We start from the raw sequence: 5,333 nt of genomic DNA on the forward strand, positions 1-5,333 counted from the left end.
AGTTCGAATGATTAATAATTAAAATTTATATATATATACACATATAGAGACAAAAGGAAATGTAATCGTAATCATTTAATTTTACTTTGAAAGAAAAAAAGAAAATGAATCATTTCTAGATGTACAATTTGAAAAATTTGTCAGTGATACTCTGTAATGAATTTAGGATTAATTACGTTCGTACGTATCACACATTTATTTTTCGATAACAACATTGCGATAACAAGAGATCGTTAAAATAACGAGAATACGTGTCTGCGTATATAAAATATAATTGTTCACGAAAATATCAGTTTGCATTCGAACTTTAGAGATCTCTTATAATTGATTAATTAAAAAAGGAAGAATATCGAATACGCAGAATTCATAATTATTTGCGCAAAGAGGTACAAAGTAACGTAAACAGGATTGATTAAAATAGTCAGATTATGCAAAAATCGTAATAGCAATGGATCAGAAGAAAAAGAAATTGAATCGAAAACTTTTTCCATCAAACTCGATCGATTCAATTTCTCCCTAAGTCACGCAACACAGTCTTTCAACTTAAGCAATAAGTCAATATTAATCTTGGAAGTTCTCTTTAATTAATCGAAAAGAAATTCTATCTGTAGCCAACGACTTTCTATCGCGGCGGAAGAAGAAAAGAAATTCCAAAATGTAACAGAGTGTCGTCTATATTACCGCTTCCTCTCGCACGTTGATTGATCACTTCTGTCCAACTTTCTTTCCGCGAATCCGGATACTCCCACTGACTAATTTCATTCCCTTCTTACGGGACGAACGTTAATGCCTCGATCAATGTTAAACGTCCTTTAATTAATTAGAGAGGATTACACTCGCAGTTTGTGCAGCCGTGTCCAGATCGCTGATAGGAAATTTAGCTCGCGGAATTACTGTCATATCCCGTTTAGGCTATCGCTCCAGCTCACAAAGGGTTTACACGAAACCGTTCGCTTATGAAATTACGAATCTGATACTTGGTAGATTATTCGAGAATTACTGTCTTCCGATATGTCGTTATTTTATTCGTTATGCCTTAGAATTGATATTGTATAGAAATTTTGGTGAATATCTTCCTCAAGAAACTAATCGTCGTATTGAGATTTCTTGTGCAATATTAAATTAACGTTTTTCAGTCAGAAACTGGTGATTTCGGTAACGTAAAATCAAGAATAAACGTGTCATTATGTTTAATTGAAAAGACTTAACGAATATGCAAATTAGAAGGCACTTTGCATTTTCTGAAGACTCGGTGAAATTATTTCATTTGGTGTGCCGTCAAATAACAATTTGACTGTAATCGTTAATTGTTTCTATAACTATAGAAACTTTGTTTAATACATTTATGCATTCACACAAACACAGTACTTTTAGTAGGAAAATGAAATTGTCAGATGTAACGAATGCCCAATTTACAAAATTAGGTATACTTTATTCACGAATACGATCATTCATTTCGCTGGAGAAACTTTTTAATGAAATTTCTGTAATTTTTAATTTCTCTCGAGAGATTGCACTCTCTTTTGATCGTAAAAAGGCAAAAATAGCCGTGTAAAAGTGAGAGAATGAGAGAGGAAAAAAAAAGAAGGGAGTTTATATCAGTGGAAAATGGCGCAAAAAGTAGGATAAGGCAATGCCTCGTGTTTAGTGTTTCACGGGGCGAAATGGAGGGCAGGGAGAGAGCTATAGAAAGAAAAGAGCGATAACACGAAGAATGTGTCGCGTAGCACAATAACGCGTGCAGATAAAAATTTCTTTTTTCATCTCTTCGCGAATTTCTCATTTTCCCAGCACGCACATACCGGGCTTTGATCTATTCGGCGTTGTGAGATATTTTCGTAGCTTAAATCGACGTTGAAAAGTCCCTTTGTTCCGAGAAACTTTTCTACCGTCGAACATTTCTCCGACGTATTAAAATACCTTTTATAGAATTATACTTCACTTTTCACTTTTACCAGCGATGTTTCGTTTCTTTCTGATGGATTGATCGAGTTTGAGGAAATTCGTTTAGGGCCTCCACTTAGATAGCACTAGCAGTAAGTTTCATTTTCTCATCTTTCTAAATATTCCTTCAAATTGTAAAAAAATATTCTCGAAAAATAAAATTATCAGTTTGTCTCGTATTTATTATGTTATTTTATAAAAGAAGGAATAGCTGAGTACAAAGAAAGTTAATAAAGAAATTATGAACGAAACCTTTTATAAACTCAGGTTTATTACATTGTCGATTCTATTGTGCACTCAGCGTGTTTTATTTTCTCTTCTTTATGTTAAGCTTTTTTAAATGTTTCTTCTAATTAAAAAGAAATATTCGCGTCGATTATTCTCGAAGGACGAAATTACCATTTTTCTCGTATTTGTCTGGTTATTTTACAAAAGAAGGAGTAGCTTAATACAAAAAAAGATGAGAAACGAAAGTTACGAATGAAAGTTTGAACGAAACGTCAAATTGAAATATTAATTAGCAAATAAAAGCAAAATGTAACAGCTATTTGCCCTGTTAAAATTTCTCACCCTCGCTCTTTCTTAAGATTTTCTGCCCGAACTCTTAACGCTCTGAGAGCACTCGCTCTTACACACACGTCGCCTATACACAGGTAACCATCGTTTAGTACTTTGACGTGTAAAACGAGCTTCTAGAATTTTGACCATTTAAGTGCAACAGTCTCAGTTTATTAGAAATTTCTCTCTTTCCTTTGCACTCTTATAATCTCATTTCTAATGAGACAAAAAACTACTTTTGTTTTAAGAAATTCCTCCTTCCTTTGCACTCTTATAATTTCATTTCTAATAAGATAAAAACCTACTTTTGTTTTAAAAAATTCCTCCTTCCTTTACACTCTTATAATTTCATTTCTAATAAGCTAAAATTTTTTGAGTGCAACAGTCTCCCCTTATTTTTAGAAATTACTCTTTCCTTTATATATCATTTCTAGCAAGATAAGAATCTATTTTTATTTTTAGAAATTTCTGTTTCCTTCGCACTCTTCCAATTTAATTTCTAATAAAATAAAAACCTCCGAGCGCAGTAGTCACATTTTATTTTTACAAATTTCTCTTTCCTTTTCACTCTTACAATTTAATTTACAACTGGATGAAAACCTATTTTTATTTTTACAAATTTTTCCTTCCTTCGCACTCTTCCAACTTCCCTCAATAATGAAACACAATTCGACATTAATGTTGTGTCGCAAAAGGCTAACACGATTTTCGACGCTGACGGTACAGAATTGTACGCACGTCACGTCAAAATAATTTCAGAGATTCCGATCGCGTAGTACCGTGTGAATTCGTTTTATTTAATCCATCCTGCAACAATGGTGTAACGAGAGTGTAAAGTATCGGTGACATTTTAATTAAACTGGCGGAAACAGATGGGATTATAAGCGGATTCAAAGTTCCGGTAACAGTTAGAAACTTATTCTGATGAAATAACGTGGAGAAAAAGAAACGAGGGAAACAGGCTCGAAGGAGGAGAGGATCTCGTTAAAAATTGATATAGAACAGAAATACTTGAAACAGACTTCTCATTAACATGATTTTAATTTCAACGACGAGGAATTCAGATCTGTGTAACAATTCTGCGGTTGTCGTCGTCCTTAATAAGATATAATTCAACCCTTTTAATAACAAGCTAATCGATTTTACTTGCAACTTCTTAGGTAACAGTTGCACTTTTCTCTTGCTTTCAATAAAATGATCTACTTTCATTGAAGGTATTCCTTCGATTGTAGAAATTTTTACAGCTTTCATTCAAGCTTTTGTATATTCAATTTTTACAATTTCACATTTCTCTGAATACAAACAAATCAAATGTTGAACTTCTGAATAATTAAATGTAAAATTTTAATTGACACAATAATAAAAATGCAATTGTTCGGTTTTCCGTTAACGTTCGTCAATGTTATTTCTGTTGCTTTATTTGGAGGTGAAAATTTAGCGTTGCAAAAATTAATATAATAAATTTGAAAATATGAATATTTCACTAATGTCTATATCTGTATTTATTATTTAAATATTAGTTAAGATATTCATGTTTTTAAATTATTTATAAATAAAATATGAATAAATAATGCTTTATTTCCGTTTTTTCCTATTCAATGGGAAATTGCGTGATTAAACACAGTTTCAAGTAGCGTCAATGGATATTCCTCGCAGCACTGTTGCAAATTTGAATCTTTCGAATAGAAACAGCAGTATTTTACTCCAACGAGATCGCACGTGCTTGCACTTTTTGCATTCGAATTGGTCAGATAGGAACAGTAATGAAATTTCCCTTTTATTTCTGTTCGATCGAAACTCGATAAATCTCTTTTTATATATGGATTAAAAGTGTGAACGAAAGGAGAACCTTATCTCTTATTCGACACAAACTACTCAATCCTCGATGGATAATTTCATTAAAAAAAGAAAAAACAAAGTTTCACGAGGAAATATTTAATAATAAAACAAGTAGGTATATTTATATCGAAGCTTGATAATTTAATGCTTGAATATTTATTTTAAAAAACGTGGTATTACTGATATAATCAGATTTAACGAAGAAAGTATAATTCAACGCGAAAAACAAATTTTTCGTTTCGGTATCACTCTCATTTTAGATTCACCTATAATTCAAAGGACACTTAATAACAAAATTCACAAAATTTTACTAAATTAAATTACGCTGTTTGATAAAATTCAAATTAAAGCAAAAGACTCAAAGATCACAATTTTCCAAATTTCCATACTCCTTATCCTACTTTTCCAATTTCATCTTCTCCCATCTCTGACTTCACAACTCCGCCCCAAAACAATGCAATCGCATCAAGCAACGTATCTCCGAAATTCCATACACTTGTTACCATAAATTTGCAATAAATTACACACAAGCCCAAAAAATCTCAAAGATCCCAATATTCCACATTTCCATACGTCTTATCCTACTTTCCCAATTTCATCTTCTCCTATTCCTAACTCCACAATTCCACCCCAAACTCTTCAATTCTTCCTTCATATCGAGCAACGTATCTATCAATCCCCAAACGCTCTCCCCAATAAACGTACAATAAGTTACACAGAAGAGTGGCCTTACGTTTACGAATACCTCCGTGTCGTCGTCAGTTACACAGATTCCTCGATCGAATCGTTCCTTCATTCCAAGAGCGTTCATTTCGAAGAACTCCCTCCGAAAGCTCGTCTCTCCTTCCCTTCAGCACTCTCTATCCGTTCACCGCGACGATTTCACAAATTTCCCTCACTCGTGGATCGCCAGTGAAGCTTGCAACCGATGAAAAATTACTCCATCTCCAAACAGCACAATTTTTCACACCGAGCACCGCGGTAAAACTCGA

This window comes from Habropoda laboriosa, unplaced genomic scaffold (genome assembly GCF_001263275.1).
Source record: "Habropoda laboriosa isolate 0110345459 unplaced genomic scaffold, ASM126327v1 scaffold718, whole genome shotgun sequence".
Taxonomy (NCBI): Eukaryota; Metazoa; Arthropoda; class Insecta; order Hymenoptera; family Apidae; genus Habropoda; species Habropoda laboriosa.